Source organism: Myotis daubentonii, chromosome 1 (assembly GCF_963259705.1).
Source record: "Myotis daubentonii chromosome 1, mMyoDau2.1, whole genome shotgun sequence".
Taxonomy (NCBI): Eukaryota; Metazoa; Chordata; class Mammalia; order Chiroptera; family Vespertilionidae; genus Myotis; species Myotis daubentonii.
The window spans coordinates 41,929,403-41,948,427 of record NC_081840.1 but is presented as its reverse complement, the minus strand read 5'-3'; the positions used below and the strand labels follow the sequence as shown (position 1 = coordinate 41,948,427).

The following is a 19,025-nucleotide window of genomic DNA, read 5'->3' as shown; positions in this document are numbered from 1 at the left end:
TGAGTCATCTTAAGGAGTTCCTTACAGAAAAATGTGTTCAGGTTGGGAATATTTAACATTAGGGTGCTCTATAACCCCCAAGAGTGTCAGGTCTAAAGTATATAAAAAACATGTAAAAAGATTCCATATGACCCCCAAAAGTCTTAAAACCGCCAACTTCCCTATGACTTGCTTAATCACTTCTTGTGATTAAAGTAGAGAATAAGAAAGAAATAAAAAATTTTATTGACTTTATGCTTGTTTTTAGCTTATGAATAAAATCCCCTTGTTTCATTTCTGCATTCAGACTATGTAAATTTACACCAAGAAACTGCTAGAAGAATTTAATCTTCAGTCAAGAAATAGACATCAATAACATACTTAACATCTTTCCCCTTCCCTACCCCATATAATATAGTAAGGGGGTAGAAAACAGTGGTGTTATGTCTTCAAATTCAATGCATAAAGTTAAGCTCCTTTTTAAATTCGCTCTGATTCCTAGAGATGGAGTTTTACTCCTAACAACATAGGGCCTAACTGAAGCTCAGTTAATAACCTAGATTCCTATTGGGTTGCTTGGAGGTCCTAGCCGCTTTGTAGTTCGCTTAATGGAGAAGGGAAGATTTGTGTATCGTCTTAATTTCTCATTTTTTTAAACAATATTTGCCACAGTTAGAAGCCTAAAGCTTATAAAATGTGGATAATACTTTTAAATTCTATTTTGTAGATGAGAAATGTTATGCACTGTACTAGCAGTTTTTAAAAAACATGAAGCAGTGTGTGGGCTATATGGTGAGGCTTATCACAGAAAGAAAATATATACATATATATGTATATTCGATATATGAAATGTACATGATACACACAGATACATTTATGGAGAAGATAATTTCAATTTGGGAAGATAGAGTTTTCTCTTTGCCAAATACTTGTAATTCAGGTCTCACCTTTGTAAATAATCCCAGTACCAAGAATTGAAACTGTTTATGTAAATGTCCATGAAAACTTAGTTTCAACCCTTAGAAAATATATAGAAATGTATTTCTAAACATTAAGAAATACTGTTTTGGATAAATGTTATCTCTACTTCAGGCACCTATTATTTAAGTAAATGGAATTTGAGTTGTAATTTCCAGTTGTCTCAAATTTAAAAACCAACAGAAAGTATTTATACCCTTTGCTCAGCAGTAAGGTCTTAAGTAGGAGTTAAATGAAAGTTCCTACAATGCTGAAGTTAATTCGGTTTGGTAACCTTCCTATTTGCTTAGAAAATTGTACATCTGGGAAATCTTAGCTTAACTCATATTTAATTCACATTTATTGCTGATAAGATTTATATTCCATACGAATACATCATTCTGTGGAAAGGCAGATTGTATTTGTTTCTTGATTGTTGTTCTTATCAACTTTTATGACATAAAGATTACAGAAGCTTAGAGAAAGGTGTTCTTTTGAGAGGCAAGGGGGTGTACTTCTCTCGGGTTGCCTATTTGGAAAGTGCTAACATAACCATATAATAGATGCATAGCAAAAAAAACATGTTGCTTAAATTAACTGATGTAGGAAGGTGATTATTCCTTTATTGATTTAAAAAAAGATACCACTTTATCCATAGACATTTTCCTTTGTTTGCCTACTGTATGGTGGGAACCAAAGCAAGTGTTCATTTAATCTTACAACTACTTGATAAAGTAGAAGGTCTTATCTCAGCTTTACAGATGAGAAATCAAGATTTGGAAAGGTTACCTAACTTGTCCAAGATTGTCCAGCTTACCAATATTCAAATTTAGGTCTATCAAACTCAAGAGCTCAGGTTTTTTCCAAAATATACTATCTTCTTTTTATTTTACCTAATTTATTAGTTTCTTCTATATTTTCATAGCCTTTATTACTCAAAATAAATCCTATAGAAATGCATTTTTCCTGACAAATTTTACACATTGTTTTAACAATTAGGTTTATTGAGGTACTAGAGGACCCGTGCACAAAATTCATGCACTGGGGGGTGGGGGGGAGCTGGCCCTCAGCCCAGCCTGTGCCCTGACCACCAGGGGGAAGCTCCTGCATTGAGCATCTATACATCATAGTGACCGGTCGTTCTGCTGTTTGGTAAATTTGCATATTAGCCTTTTATTATATAGGATAATTTACACTCAATAAAATGCACTTCTTTTAGCCTGGCTGGTTTGGCTCACTGATTAGAGCATTGGCCTGTGGACTGAAGATTCTTGGATTCGATTCTGGTAAAGGGCGTGTGCCTTGGTTGCAGGCTCAATCCCTGGCCCCAGTCATGTGGGAGGCAAACAGTCGATGTATCTCTCACATCGATGTTTCTCTCTCTGTCTCTCCCCCTCCCTTCCATTCTCTCTCTCTCAAAAAAAAAAAAAATCAATGGAAAAAATACCCTTTGGTGAGGATTAATAACAACAACAAAATGCACTTCTTTTAAAGTGTACAGTTAACCCTACCTAGCTTGGCTGAGTGGATAGAGTGTCAGCGTGTGGACTGAAGGGTCCCAGGTTCAATCCCAGCCAAGGGCACATGCCTGGGTTGCGGGCTCAATCCCCAGTAGGGGGTGTGCAGGAGGCAGTCAATCAATGATTCTCTCTCATCGTTGATGTTTCTCTCTCTCTCTCTCTCTCTCCTTCTCCCTTCCTCTCTGAAATCAATAAAGAAATATATTAAAATAATAATAATAATAATAAAGTGTACAGTTATGTGAGTTTTGACATATATATACATTCATGTAACCTGCACCACAACAATCAAAATCTGGAACATTTCCATTACCACCCCACCCCCTCACCCTTGCAAAGTCCCTCATGCCCCTTTATAGTCAATTCCTTCCTGCAACTACTGATCTTACTTTTATCACTATAGTTTTCCTCTTCCCAGAATGTCACATAAATGGAATCATATGTTAAGTAAACTTTATTTTAGGATTCATCTGTGTTGTTATAGGTATCAGGTATCAGTTTATTGCTGAGTTGTATCTCATTGTATGAATGAATCACAATTTACCAATTGATAGACATTTGGGATTTTTCCTGTTGGTATTATTATAAATAAACTGCTATAAACATTTATGTTTATAACCTATTAATTATAGAATTTCTGGGTTAGTATGGCATTCTCTTGAGTGAGGTCCTAAGAGATCCCTTAGTCTTAGATAATCTAAAAGGAGACTTGTCACCGAGGGCTCTGAGTCCTCTTAGAAATTGGGGACGAAAAACATGTTGACTGTTTTCAAAATTTGGAGGTACCACATTTAGGACATACTTTTTAATTTCGCATACTGTAAAAGTAGAAAGATAAATTATATGAAATGAAGTACAATGAAAATGTAGCATAATGGCAAACACTGAACTAAGAGTTCAAAAATTGAATTCTAGTCCTTTAATCTGGTTTCAGTTTCCAGCTCTCTCTTATTAGACTTTGGACAGATTTTTACTTTGAACAAACTAGTAATCCTCTGCAAGGAGCAAAATAAAACTAACATTTCCACTTTCTTTTTAATCCTCACCTGAGAATTTATTTATTTATTTTTTAATTTTAGAGAGAAAGAGAGATCGATGTGAGAAACATTAATCAGGGCATTGAACCCACAACCTAAGTATGTGCCCTGACTGGGAATTGAACCCGCAATCTTTTTGGTGTACGGGACCATGCTGCAACCAACTGAGCCACCTGACCAGGGCCCACAATTTTCATTATTCAGATATATACATTATTTCATTTAGTTCTCAAATCTACCCTATGAGGTACCGATGAGGTAGATAGTAGTAGTTCTATTTCCCTGATGAAAAAACTGATTCACAGAAGGGAAGTAACTGGCAGGGGTAGCAAAGCTAGTAAGTAGGTGGTTGAATGAACAGATGACTCCATATCATTTCCCTATCTGGAAAAGGAGATAATACACACTTTGTAGATATGAGAAGTATATGTGATAGTCTCTTTCCCTCCTTCCCTTTTAACAAAGGTCCCTCTGTTTCCTGCCCAGCTATTCTGTTAACTGTTATTAGAAATCTAACATGTGGGTGCTAACCTTATCTTTTTTTTCTAATTGCAAAGATTATGTAGTGCAGAAAGCTGGTATATTCGGATGTTTCCTTTTATCATAAACATTAGAAAAACAATAAGTCAACTAGCAAATAGAATTCACAGTATAATCTAACAACCTGACAGATTGTTCTCACATAATTCTTGTTAGCACATTCTCTCAGTTATTTTTTTCCCAATGTGATACTTTCTGCATTGCTTTGTGAAGTAGCTCAGAAATGCATTCTACTATTTCTGTGATAAAAATTAGCCCAGTCACTTCTCACATTTAGGAATCAGTGTGGGCACTGATTTCTTCACATACAGCTTCTGTATGTGCCGGGGTCCAACCCCAGCGGGTCCAGGGGTCCCCAAAGGTGTGGACGGAGTCGGCGAAGAAGGAATGACATGGAGACAGTGTTCAGTTGATCAGCAACCTGGCCAGGATCTCCAGCCAAGTTCTGGTCTCGATCTCCAGAGAGGTTCTGCATAGGATCTCCAGCCACGTTCTGTCCAGGTTCTCCAGGCAGGTCCAGTCACCAGGTTCTAGTCAGGTTCTCCTGCCAATCTCTGTAGTCAGGTTCAGTCCAGGATCCCTTGCCATGTTCTCCCGCTAGGCTCTGTCTCTAGGCTCTGAGGCCAGTCCCTCTCCAGGATCCTCCGGCATGCTCTCTCCAGCGAAGTTCTTCTGTCTCTAGTTCTGTGTTCTAAATTCTGTGTTCTGAGTTCTGAGTGTTTCTGTCTTGTTACAACTGTATTTATACCAGTTGATTCAATCCTATCAATCTCTATTACAAAGGTTAGGGCGTTTCTTATCTCCATTCCAGGGAGAAAAGATTATGTAGTTTAAGCATGATTGTTCGTAGTTAAAGGGATTAATTACCTGCCTGGCACTTAGTTGAGGGGTTTTATTCCCTCCCTAACTTCAGGGGAAAATCCCTACCTGGGGATTCAACCTTTCTCGGAGAGGTGACCTTGGTTAAAACCCAGCGCCAAGAAGGTGAGCAAACATATTAAGAACCGTATGCCATATATGCCAGGTCCCCCGAAACAGCAAGGATGGACCGGCTCCCCGCATGTATGGCCAAGACTATCTCTTTATGCCTTATGATTGTTTAAAATTACTATAAGTAACCAGCTTGATGAACCTTTTTCTCCTTCTGTCATTCCTGTTTTGCAGGATTGCACCAAGCTTGATAAAATATTATCAGCAGCTATTTTGTAGAACTTCTTAGGCTAGCTAGTTCTACCAATTTGTATTGTAAATCCCTCTGTCCAGAGCCATGCAGAGTAAACAGATCATTAGGTTTTCTTTCTCCGGACTTTCCTAATGAGGGGAGAAATCTCACACAGCTTGAAAAGCATGGGATTTATTTACATAGCATATGCTTAGTTTGACACATTGCTTAGAAGAAGCAGACACTTTTTTTAGTTAAGTACTATACAAATACTTCAAAGAACATTTTAGCTACACTATAATTGTTTAGCTTTTCTGGATACAAAGCTGCTCTTTGCTCTCTGTCCTAGTTCTTTATATTATTGCTTTAAATGTGAGAGAGAATTAAGCTGAATACATTTAGAAGCTGTTTTCAGAAACATTTCGTTTCAGAAGTTGCTGCATAATACTAGTAGTTTAAGATGTCTGCACAAACCAAGGACAAGTCATTGTGCTCTGATCTAGTCGGTAAGAAAGTAAATTGGTGAGTTGGAGCCAGATAATATGCTATTGTGGTCAGATGTAAAGAACCTTCACTTTGCAGCCAGATAAATCTAGGTTTGAATCCCACTATGTGCTTGCTAATAATTTTTTTCCCAGCGGAGTTAAAACTACTCAGTTTTCTCAACTACTAAATGCTGGTGATAATAAGAGCTGCTTCTTAGGGTTTGATTTCAATAACTAAAGTATGTACAGCACCTGGCATATGGTAAAACTACCCATTAAATTTTTCCTTTCCCTGTAACCTTTCCTCCTACCCCTTCAAAAACTAAACAAAACAAACACTTTTATTCTTCAAATGTGGTTTTTAAAAAACCGAATATGTCTCATGCAGGTTTGAGGGTAGATTAGGGTAGCTGGGTGGGCCTACCCATGCAGTACTAGGGATGATTTTCAGCAAAGCTCTGGACTAGGGAAAACTAGGTTGCCATATTAGGTAATACAAGCCAATGGATTAGTTTGAAACTATACATGACTATAAACACTGTGACTAGATACATACCTTCTGTATGCCTGAATAAACACATTTCAATTTAATATTTGAGGATTACCTACAATGGATAAGACATTCTACTGAGAGATGATATGCTCTTATGCCCTTCTTTCTTTCCTTTTCTTTTTGGGCCACAACACAAACGTGGTGACTGAGGCTTCAGTATTTTTATTGGGCCATAGTGTGATGTAAAAAGATAGAAAGCACCTAGATCCTTAATGATGTAGGTGTTCATTAGCTCCAGACTACCTACTTCTGAGTTTTGTCAACTGAAAGATGTTATTGCCAATTCAACAGCAACAGGAGCCCCCAATTTGAAGTGCATTGAAGGGGGAGAGACTTTATGTAGTGCAAATAGTTCAGTTGTGATATAGCTCAGCTGTGACAGCTCAATAGTGATATATCATGGTTGGAACACCACGGCTGTGAGACAGCTCAGGTGAGAAGGCCCCAGTGTTACAGCTCTGCTCCACTCCTGCATGACTGCTCCATTTCCAGCTCTGAGGTCACATCTCTACCTGGGGAAACACAGTTTGAAGGAAACTTAAAGGACATTCCAGTGAGGCAGAAGTAGCTTGCTTACATAGATGCTAGTGCCCACTCCCAGTCTCTGATTGGTGCATTCTCATACAAATGAGGGTTTCAAGTCCTTTGAGTTTGATTGGTCCAAAAAGCACTATCCTAATTGGTCAGAATGGAGCTGCTCTGATTGATTGGTGAATATACAAATGAGGATATAGTTGTGCAGCTCCCTGTGGATGGGGAAAGTCTCAGTCCTATTGATTGAAATACAATTCTAGGAGTTTTCTTATAAGGGTTGGCTCAGAGAGCAGGCACACAGTGTTAAGAGGTTTGACAGCCTAGTCTGTTGCTTTTCCTTGAAATGCAACATGTGTGAGAGACTTCTGCAAACAATGGTTGCTAGACTCTGATTATGAATTTGAGCTCAATTAACAAAGAGGAGTCCTTTTTAGCAGGTATATTCTTCTCAAGGTCAACAGTTTAATTTACTGTTGTGAAAATAACAATGGCTTAAACACATAAGGATATTTTTTCTGGTGTCTGCTAATAGCAGAACCTAATCCTAACAGATTCTGATAGCGTTCTGGCTATAGGTATTTGATTCCCTATAACCCTACCTCCAAGTCACTATTAAAATGACTAATATATCTAAAAATAGTACACCAGCACTGAAACATGGAAAAGGGGTGTTTATATACCTGAAATAAAGAAATGTCAAGGAATTTCTATTAGAAATAATCTAGATATTCCCACTGAAAGCAACTAGAACTCTTTCAAGAATGGCTGTTTCAGGTCTTTGGCAGGAAGTGTACATGATGAACCTGGATATCTTGTCATACAGGAAAGCAGGAAAGCTATCAGAAACACTTAAAAATAGAATTACCATATGATCAACAATTCTACTTCTGGGTATTTGTCCCGAAAGAATTGAAAACATGGTCTTGAGAAGATATTTGTACACCCATGTTTATTGCAACATCATTCTCAATTGTCAAGAGATGGAAGCAATCTAAGTATCCATCAGTTGATAAATAAAGAAGCAAAATGTGGTATATACGTACAATTGAATACTAATCAGCCTTAAAAAGGAAGGAATTTCTGGCATGTGCTACAACATAGATGAAACAAGAATATACCAAGTGAAATATGCCAATCACACTAAGACAGATATTATATGATTTCACTGATATCAGATACTTAATGTAGTCAAAAGCATAAACACAGAAAGTAGATTGATTGTTACTATAGGTTGGTAAGGTGAGAAGAATGGGGAGTTAATGTTTAATGCTTAATGAGTTTCAGTTTTATAAGATGAAGAGAGTTATGGAGATAAATGGTAGTGATAGTAGCACAACATTATGAATATTTAATACCACTTAATTGTACACTTAAAGTGGTTAAGAGAATATATTTTATGTTATGTGTATTTTACCACAATTTTCTTTTTAATTGGGGAGAAAAAAGAAAGTTAGCTTCCACACTCGAGTAATAGAAAACAGCAGGTGGTCTCAGCTCTCCTTGCAAATACAGCACAGTACCACAGTGTACCTTTCCCAGCTGCTATACCATTAACATTCTCTATTAGATGGGTCTCCTTTATTTCTATAGTTTGAAGTTTTTCATTTTTGTTTTGTTTGTTTTTCCTTTCATGGCAATGGATATGAGAATAGCAGAGAAAGCTGAAATATTGGGTTAAGTTGTTTCAAAGCAGATTTGTTTTGAGTAACTGAGCAGATAAACTTGAGCTTTGATGCCACAGATAATTTTCATTCTGAGGGTAATTACAGGCAGTCTATATCCAATATTATACATTCTTGCCAGAAATTACACCAAGTAGAAAAAAAGGTTAAAACATTTAACCTGGGTTGTAGTTTTGTGGGGGTTTTTGGTTTTGGTTTTTTGGGGTGTGGTTTTTTGTTGTTTTTGTTTTGGTTTTGGTTTTTTTGGTGGGGTTTTTTTTTTGTTTGTTTTTTTGCCCCTGCCTAATTAAAAGACAATCATGAAATAAAAATATTTTTACCTTAAGATTTATACTTTTTACAGCCTCCCTTTTTATACTAATGCTAATTACTCTGACATATACTGCCACCTTGGGATTTTTAGAACACCAACACATTATTTTCAAACACTCAAATTAACATGGACTGATGAAACTGTTATTATGCTCCATTTCTGTCTCTAGAGAAAGGTTTTGTTTTAACAAGCCACCCCAGAGCATCATGATAATTATCAGCAGAAACGAAGCTTTGTTATGCATTTGTAAGTTATTGCTGGATTTGTGGGGCCAGTGGGATCCTATTTTCAAGGGCTTAATTATTCTAATCTACCTAGAGACCGGGTAGCTTTATTGGACTGTATATACTTAAATATTCATAATTATGAGTCATTTCTACTGTTTTCTTATATTAATATGGCATGCAATTACACTGTTGAATTTGAAGATAATTCAAAAATACTAATAAATTTTTAGAATACTAGATAACTTTTCCTAAAATCATATTTTACCTTTGCAAGCTATTAATTCAAGGTCAGAATTCAACTTCGTCTGGAATAAGACCTGTAAATGTTTGAGTTCAATTCACAACTGGTAACCTGTTATAAATTCAAATATCTCCTTAGGGAAGGTAGTATTCAGCGTCAGAAATACAATATATATCTGCTCAAAGATACCCTATGACATGTCAGTTAGAACACAAGGTTTGGAGTCAAACAAACTTGAATTCAAATCTCAAGTGAACTATCAAGTAATCTTGTGGCCTAGGGTAAATTACTTAACATCACATAGCCTCAGTTTTATCATCTATAAATTAGGAGAAATACAATTTTTAATCAGGTTTAAATTCTCATTTATTTTGGCTTTGTTCCTATCCTCTTCTTTAGTGAAGCTATTGTGGACTATTATACCTTAGCCTCTTCATTTCTGAAATGTAAATAATATAATTTACCATATACTCCCTATTCAATTTCTTTGGGATGTGTACCTAGAAATACAATCTTATTTGATGCATTATAGGCCGCTTGTATCAAAGATTACTTTAACTTTTGTTATTCTAAAAAATGGGGACTAGCAAAATTCCCTTCTCAGTTTGTCCTTTATTGTAATTGCCAGAGAATACTGCTTGTTTACATTATTGGAAGAGGCCTGACCACCAGAAATATTAGGCACTTCTCCTTTGAGTTAGAGCTATCACAGAATGCTTAACCATTTGTGTAATTTAAATCTTGGTCTATCAAACAGTAAACAGATGGAACATTACTAAGAGCAGTAATTAAATTGTAAATCTGTTTTAAAGAGTTGGCCAGTATACAGCGTCACAATCCATATTCTATTGTTTACATTATGTTCATTTTTATTTGGATTATGATTTCAGAATACCCAAATATGGGAAAGAAAACAAAGTTATCTATTTTAAATGTCTGTTATTTTTAAAATTGCATACTTAACATTGTTCGTTCATTCACTAAATCTATATTGAATGCCTCCTGTGAACCAGGCACACTTCTAGCCGCTGGGGATCCAGGAGAAACAAAATCCTAGTCCTTGTGGGATTTAAATTCTAGATTGGAGAGGGAGGGTTAATAATCTAAGTATGTATATATAGTATCAAGTGGTGATAAATGCTAAGAAGGAAAATAAAGCTGGAGAGTGACGGGGTGAGAACTGCTATTTTTGGTAGCGTGGTCAGAAATGGTCTCTTTGACATGTTGCCCCTTAAGCAGGGACCTGAAGAAGTTAGGGAGCAAGCTACTGGATATTTGGGGAAACAGTACCAGGCAGAAGGAACAGCAAGTGCAAATACTTGTCTGTCAATCTTCTACTCATTCCACCTTGAAGCTTTCCTCAACACTTTACAAAGTTAAGGGACAGTAACAGGCTTCCTCCTTTATGTTTCATACCAAATTTATGTAACCTTTTTTACAGTTTTTGTCTCATAACATTTTCTATATACATAGTCAGTTTGATTATCTATTGAGCAACTCCTATTCCTTTTATTTACTTGGTACCAAAAAGAATTATAACAAATGTAAATTGTTAGATATATAAATAATTAAAGAATGAGCAAGCAAGCTTTGGTCTACATTATTCAGAGGAAAGAAAAAGCCAATGATTTCTTTCAATGAAATCTTGTACAAATTTATCTTAAGGTTGTTCTTAACTGAAATATGACCTTCATATTTTAAAAAATCATGGTGATATTCACAGTTTTAATGTTTATTGAATTACTCTAGTGGTTATTTAAAATATTCTGTTAAGAACATGAATTTGAAAAGTAAATTATCACAGAAGAGTTCTTTGAATTGCAGATCGTTTTAGAAGAGAACAATTTGTTCTAACAAAGAAAAACTAAGTTATATTTTGTTTTCCCTAATTTTTATCTATTTCTGTAAAGTTTTTCCAGTTTCTTTATGATCTTACTGAATGTTATTTTCTGTTTTAGATCTCCACAGTTACTAAAATCAGATTTTATTGCATTATGTTTCTAATAAAATAAATCTTTAGGGTCAGCAATAGATGAGTTTTCAAAGTTTTTTATTTATGGGTTTTTTTAAACTTTTTTTGTAACTTGAAAGGTTAATCTAGTTCATAAATGTGGCAAAGGCTTTTAAGTTAAGTAGGAAACTTGTCACCACTCAGCAGAAAACCCTCATTTTAGCTCTTAAATTTACTATCATTTATATTTAGCAAAATGTCAATGCAGGCTGCTTTTTGAAATTTGAAAGTTTCTATGGTCAGTTTTCTACAATTTGAGCAACATTATAATAAAACTAGAGGCCCGGTGCACAAAAATTTGGGAGTCCCTCAGCCCGGCCTGTGCCCTCTCGCAGTCTGGGACCCCTCGGGAGATAACAACCTGCTGGCTTAGGCCTGCTCCCTGGTGGCAGAGGGCAGGCCTAATCCGTAGGTGCAGCCCCTGGTCGGGCTCAGAGCAGGGCCGATTGGGGAGTTGGGGTGCCGCCCCCTGTCATTCACAGAGCAGGGCGGATTGGGAGGTTGCGATGCCACCCTCAGTCACGCTCAGGGTAGGGCCGATTGGGGGATTGGGGCACCGCCCCCTGTCACACTCAAGGCAGGGTCGATGGGGAGCTTGCGCCGCCACCCCCTGTCACGCACAGAGCAGGGCCAATCGGGGTTGGGGCGCTGCCCCTGTCACGCACAGAGCAGGGCCCATCAGGGGGTTGGGGAGCTCCCCCCTGTCATGCACAGAGCAGGGCGGATCAGGGAGTTGGGGCGCCGCCACTCTCACACTCAGGGCAGGGCCGATGGGGAGGTTATGGCTCTACCCCGTCACACACAGAGCAGGGCCCATGGGGTGGGGGGGGGTTGGGGCGCCGCACCCTGTCACACACAGAGCCGCAGGGTGATCAGGGGGTTGGGGAGCTCCCCCCTATCAGGCACAGAGCAGGGTCAATCAGGGGCTTGGGGCGCTTTCCCCTGTCAGGAACAGAGCAGGGCCGATAGGGAGGTTGTGGCCCCACCCCCTGTTACACACAGAGCCCCAGGGCGATCAGGGGGTTTGGGCGCTGCCCCCTGTCACACTGATCCCGGTGCTGGGAGGCCTCACGGCTCTGCTTATCCCGGTGCTGGGAGGCATATTACCCTTTTACTATATAGAATAGAGGCCTGGTGTGGGTGGGGCTGGCTGGTTTGCCCTGAAGGGTGTCCTGGATCAGGGTGGGGGTCCCCACTGGGGTGCCTGACCAGCCTGGATGAGGGGATGATGGCTGTTTGCAGCTGGTCACACACCCTTCAGGGTGGGGGTCCCCACTGGGGTGCCTGGCCAGTCTGGGTGAGGGGCTGAGGGCTGTTTTCAGGCTGGGACTGAAGCTCCCAACCGCTCTTTTTTCTTTTTTTTCTTTTTTTTATTCTGGGCCAGTTTTAGCTCTGAGGCTTGGCTCCAGCTCTGAGGCCTCAGCTGCTGAAAGTAGGTATCTGGTTTGTTTAGGTTCTATAATCGAAACTCTGTATCAACTCCAGCTCTGAGATCCCGGCTCGCTGAAAGCAGGTTTCTGGGGTTTTGTTTAGCTTCTATATTTGTTACAATGTTTGAAACTGCAGGCTCAGAGGCCGGCAAGGCAGGCGGGGGAACGTTGGTTTCCTCCGTCACTGAAGCAAGCAAGCCTCATGTTAGTTTCAAGCTGCCTGGCTGCCGGCCGCCATCTTGCCTGGCAGTTAATTTGCATATCTCGCTGATTAGCCAATGGGAAGGGTAGCGGTCGTACGCCAATTACCATGTTTCTCTTTTATTAGATAGGATGTTCACATTTACCTTTAGATAAGCCTGATTTGGTAGTTAATACTGCATGCCGATATCAGGGTTTTCTTTCTCTCCATCCTCCTTCTATCTCACCAATCTCTCCCTCTTCTCCAAAAATGTCAGTGTCTGTTTTGAAAGCTAAATACTTATACACATTTTTAACTTAAAATTTATACTTCTTTCTTTCAACATTTTAACAATATTTCTTTGACCTTTTTAATTTTCAATTTATACAGTTAAAAACAACAAATACAATCATGAAAATTAGAAAATACGCTTTTTTTACTAAAGTGAGATCATACTATATTTCTGTTTTATAACCTTCTTTTTTAAATTTAACAGTATCTCTCCATATGTCCTTCCATCTTTCCTTATCAAGTCCATAGTCAAATTTCCTGGTATAGGACTAATTTTCACATCTGGTTGTTATATGCCCTCTCTCTCTCTCTCTCTCTCTCTCTCTCTCTCTCTCTCTCTCTCTCTCTCTCATTGAATCTAGTCCCCTTTTTCTTTGTATGCCACTAAACTTATTGAGGAGACAGGGCTAGCTCTCCTGCAGGATGTTTTACCTTCTAAATGTATCTGGTTGCTCCTATACTTAACTTGTTCCTCTATACCTTGTATTTCCTACTAACTAGAATTTAAATCTTAAGGCCCGAGAGATTTAAGTTAAACATTTTTGGTTGGGCTATGTGATAGGTTATGTACTTTTTATTTTAACTCATCAAGAGACACTGTATCTGCAGAGAATAGACTGACAGCTGTCAGGGGGAGTGAGGGCTGAGTGAGTTAGGTGAGGGTACTAAGCAAAGAGCAAAGAAAAAAAAGGGAGATTCATGGACACAGACAACAGTATGATGATTGCCAGAGGAAAGAGGGGTGGAGGGAGGTAGAAGTGGGGATAGGGGGATAAATGGTGATGGAAGGAGAACACGCAATACAATATACAGATGTTCTGTAGAATTGTATACCTGAAACATGTATACTTTTATTAACCAATGTCACCTCAATAAATTCAGTTTTTTTTAAAAAGAGACACAGTATCTAGATGAGTCGCCATTAATGAGACTGAATTTGACCGCTGAAGTAGGGTAATGACCATTTGATCCTTCACTGTAGCATTTCATCTTTCTCTTTGTAACTAGAAAAGAATACATTGGTGTTACTTCGCACAGTATGAATCTCTATGTCCCTATCAAACATATACCTTACTCTCATATTTGCCTAAATTAGTAATTTAATGAGGGAGCCCATAATTTTTTATTTAAAATTTTTTTCTACTTTATTAGCCACAATTTTTCTATAAAATAGGTTTTTTAACATATGAGGCTATTGGTTTGGTCATCTTAATTCTCACAACTCTGGCTAGTGGGGAAGGGGACCTTTCAGGCTCATTCCTGTCCTGTGTCTTTTTGCTATGATACTAGTTTTCTAAGTTATGGAAACGTTTAAACATAAAAGTATAGAGAAAAATACAGTGAACCTCCAAGGTATCTTTCAGCCTCAGTAATTATCAACATATTTCTAATCATCTTTTATTTGACCTCTTCTACTTCTTTTGATTTCTGGATTATGATTCCACTGATATTTGAAAAGTTTTCTGTTATGGCAAGGCCCCAGACCTGGAATCATCCATTTCTCTAAGAAGCCCTGATTGCTTTGATTGAGGAATGGTATCAGATAAAATCTGGGCATAAAGGTTATTGAAAGTTTTTAACTTCAATTTTTCTTTACTTTCCCCTCATGTGCCTCATCATAATGGTAGCCTACTCTCACCGGAGTCGTGGAGAATGGGCACTTCTCAAAGATGCAACAAAAAGCTTTATATTTCTGTTTTAATTGGTCTACATTTTAGGAATAACTGACAAATGATTCAAATTTTGGCAGGTAAATGTTTTTAATAAAGGACCTTTTTCTGAAATAAACACCATTTATTATCAGTTTATCTGTACCACAATATAAGGAAATTCTCAATGTATAAATATATTACTTCTGAAGGTTTGCTTATGCCACACTGTATTTTCTTTTTTGTGTTTTGTTTTGTTTTTAGTATTCAACACATTTTCTCATACTAATAATGCAGATGATAAAATGTTATTGAATTCTAGCTCTTAAAATCTGTATGATTTTCAAGATTAAAGCCATATCTTTGCCTTCTTTTCCTCCTGATGCTCTGATGAAATAAAATGTATAGAAATAAGAAGTGAAGAAGCCAATAACAATAAATAGGAAGACTCCCCAAGAGTAATAATTGAACAGATTTCTGTTTTTTTTTTTTTTTTTTTTTTTTTTTTTTTTAATTAAATCTTTATTGTTCAGATTATTACATTTGTTCCTCTTTTTTTTTTTCCCTCCATAACTGCCCTCCTCCCAGTTCCCGCCCCACCCTCCTCCCTCACTCCCCACCCACTGTCCTCATCCATAGGTGCACGATTTTTGTCCAGTCTCTTCCCACATCTCCCACACCCCTTTCCCCCCCAAGAATAGTCAGTCCATTCCCTTTCTATGTCCCTGATTCTATTATGATCACCAGTTCATTCTGTTCATCAGATTATTTATTCACTTGATTCTTAGATTCACTTGTTGATAGATGCATATTTGTTGTTCATAATTTGTATCTTTACCTTTTTCTTCCTCTTCCTCTTCTTAAAGGATACCTTTCAGCATTTCATATAATACTGGTTTGGTGGTGATGAACTCCTTTAGCTTTTCCTTATCTGTGAAGCTCTTTATCTGACCTTCAATTCTGAATGATAGCTTTGCTGGATAAAGTAATCTTGGTTGTAGGTTCTTGGTATTCATCACTTTGAATATTTCTTGCCACTCCCTTCTGGCCTGCAAAGTTTCTGTTGAGAAATCAGCTGACAGTCGTATGGGTATTCCCTTGTAGGTAACTGAGTTTCTTTCTCTTGCTGTTTTTAAGATTCTCTCTTTATCTTTTGCTCTTGGCATTTTAATTATGATGTGTCTTGGTGTGGTCCTCTTTGGATTCCTTTTGTTTGGGGTTCTCCGCGCTTCTTGGACCTGTAAGTCCATTTCTTTCACCAGGTGGGGGAAGTTTTCTGTCATTATTTCTTCAAATAGGTTTTCAATATCTTGCTCTCTCTCATCTTCTGGCACCCCTATAATTCTGATGTTGGTACGCTTGAAGCTGTCCCAGAGGCTCCTTACACTATCCTCGCATTTTTGGATTCTTTTTTCATTTTGCTTTTCCGGTTGGATGTTTTTTGCTTCCTCGCATTTCAAATCATTGACTTGATTCTTGCGCTCCTCTGGTCTGCTGTCGGGCGTCTGTATAATATTCGTTATTTCAGTCCGTGTATGCTTAATTTCTAGTTGGTTCCCCAATATAAGATCGAGGGTCTTATTAGTTTTCGTGTAGATCTCATTAAGTTTATCGGCAGCTTCTAAACAGTTCTTGAGAGACCTTAAAAGTGTGGTTCTGAACTCTATATCTTCCTTTGACAATTTTGTCCTGTTTCTTTGTCTCCGCATTCTGTTATGCTTCCTTGGTGCACCCCCTAGTGGTCTTTGTTCGCAGTCTTATAGTTAAATCTTGATTGTTGTAGCTAATTCCAGGGAGGGTTTGACCTCCAGGCCAAGTGGCTATGAGAATCAGCTGTGTCAGCAGTGAGAGAACTTCTGTCCTCTAGGGAGGTGCTAATCTAGCCTTTGCCTGAGGCTATCCGGCAAATGCCTCTGTGCAGGGCTTGGGCGGGGCGGGTCGCATAGGATCAACAGGGTGGGCCGGAGAGAGCAGTTATGGCGGCTCTCAGTCCTGTCCCCAGGGGCTCTGCCTCTCTGAGTCCCAGCACCCGCTGCAAAGCTGGGAGAGAAAGCTGCACTCGCTCTGACCGAAGCCAGACAGTCCCGCTTCTCCCGTTTGAGTCTGGGTCCCTAAAGACTCGCCTGTATCTGGAGCTCAGAGTCTGCGACTCCCTCCCGATTGAAAACGCCAACCGCGCCCTTCGCCGCCAGCCAGCTCCGCGCACTCCGCACCTCAGAATTTGACTTCAGCACTGCGCCTCCTCTGAGTGTCCGTGTGCGTTTCTCTTTCCTCCTAGTTGTAGGACTTCCACTCAGCCAGCGTTCCTGTGGTTCTGGGTGATGTCCCTTCCGTTTTTTGGTTTCACTTTTGAAGTAGTTGTTCAAAGCAGCAAACTCCGGCATTAACCTATGCCGCCATCTTGGTTCTCCCCATCTCTCTCCATTGAACAGATTTCTGGATCTCTTTTCGAGTACAAGGAGGCACAAGTATATCCCTCATCTCACCTCCCATACCTCTCTCACCCCTGCGCTTGGACTACAGATAGCTGGCATGAACCCAGGCAAAGCACCGGACAGATCTTTTTTTAGAGAAATTGTACTAAGGCTTCTTGAGTACAAGTTATGTCCCCAGAACAAAAGAAAAAGCCATCTTTATTCTGGCATTTACAGGGCCTGCTGGCTCCCCACCTACACATCCTAAAGGAACACTGTATACCTAGCCCACACAGAGGCCCCCTCTGGAGAGCCATTTCGCCAAAAACAAAACAAAAAAAAACCAGACCATCTTGACAGTAACAGAAAATTTATGTTGGCTAATGAGTCATTTAGGCCCAAATATGAATGAGTAACCAGAGATCACCAGGCATGTGAGGAAAACTTATGGCATGAAAGAGAGACTAAAATAATCAGAAAAATGCCACTGGAGAAAATAGAGGCAACCAGAGATAACTCTATAAAAGAGAAACTAATGTACCCAGAGCTACAAGAAGATACATTGATTAAACAAGAATAAGAGGACACCAGTTTTCAGATTGAAAGGACACATCAAGTATTGAAATAGTGATGCAGACATAATACTGTAACAGATGAACCTGCACAATTCCTAGGATAAAAGATCCAGAGAAAAGTCATGTACAAAGTGACAAGTATCAGTCTGAAATCAAATCTCTCATCAGTAACCTTTAATGCTTTAAGACAGTAAAATATTGCCTACAACATTTGGAAAGAAAATACAGTACCGTGCAACCAGGGATTCTATATCCTGCCAAACTATTCATGACAGGTGAGAGCAGAATAAAGTTGTTTTCAGACAGGCAAGGACTCAAAGTTAACTTTCTTGGAATTACAAGAAGTAAATGGATTGCACATTCACCATCTACCTTCTTGTAAAACAGAAATTCATTGTGTATTTTTTCATTAAACATTTTCATTTTGGGCTTTTGGGGTTTTCTTTATCTCATTGGTGCCAAAAGAGTTTATTGAGAGGAAAAAGGGAAGGAGGATTGCAAACAATAAAATAAATAGTTATGGATTTATACCACAGAATAAATGACAGAGCTACCAGAGCAAACAGCAATGAGACCATTCCCTTTACTCTCAGCAGGCTGAAATATTCCATATATTGTACATAAATAACTCATAATTTTTCATATTTCTCAGTGACCCCAGCAATAGGCAACCTGGGACCGCTTACATATAAACACAACTGGCTGGTACACTATATGGCCAGCAGGGATAACAGCATCAAATTCTTCTCCCATCATGACTGGAATGACATGATCTGGCTTATATTCAAAAGCATCATTCTGACCACTGTGTTGAAAATAGATTTGGGGGTAGAATAGTAGAGCAAGGATAGAAGCACAGAGACCAGTTTGGGCATCATTGCTGTATTCCACATGAAAAGTTATAGTGGTTCTGATTTGGTGGTAATAGTAGTAACAGAAAAGAGGTCAGATTCTGGGCATAATTTGAAGGTAGAGCCAATAGGATTTCCTGACTGATTGGATATGGGGTGAGCAACAAAGGAGTCAAGATTTCTGGTCTGAACAGTAAGAAATGAGGAACAGATTGAGGGAAAAGATTAGAAGTTAAGTTTTGGGTGTTATTTAGAGTCTATTGACCTCAAGAAGATGTCAGTTGTTGGACCTTGAACTAGTAAAGATGTGCAGTTGTTGATTGGACTTAGGCTGAGATAGGTTGTTCTGGAGTATATGAATTTGTATTTAAGATATGGGATTTGGGTGAGATG

The 19,025-nt window shown here is 38.6% G+C and overlaps 1 protein-coding gene across 3 annotated transcripts in view; it reads left to right on the top strand.

Moving 5' to 3' along the window:
• GLCE (glucuronic acid epimerase) overlaps positions 1-19,025 on the top strand; it is a 106,909-nt gene that overhangs the window by 74,894 nt on the left and 12,990 nt on the right. The window lies entirely within an intron of this gene.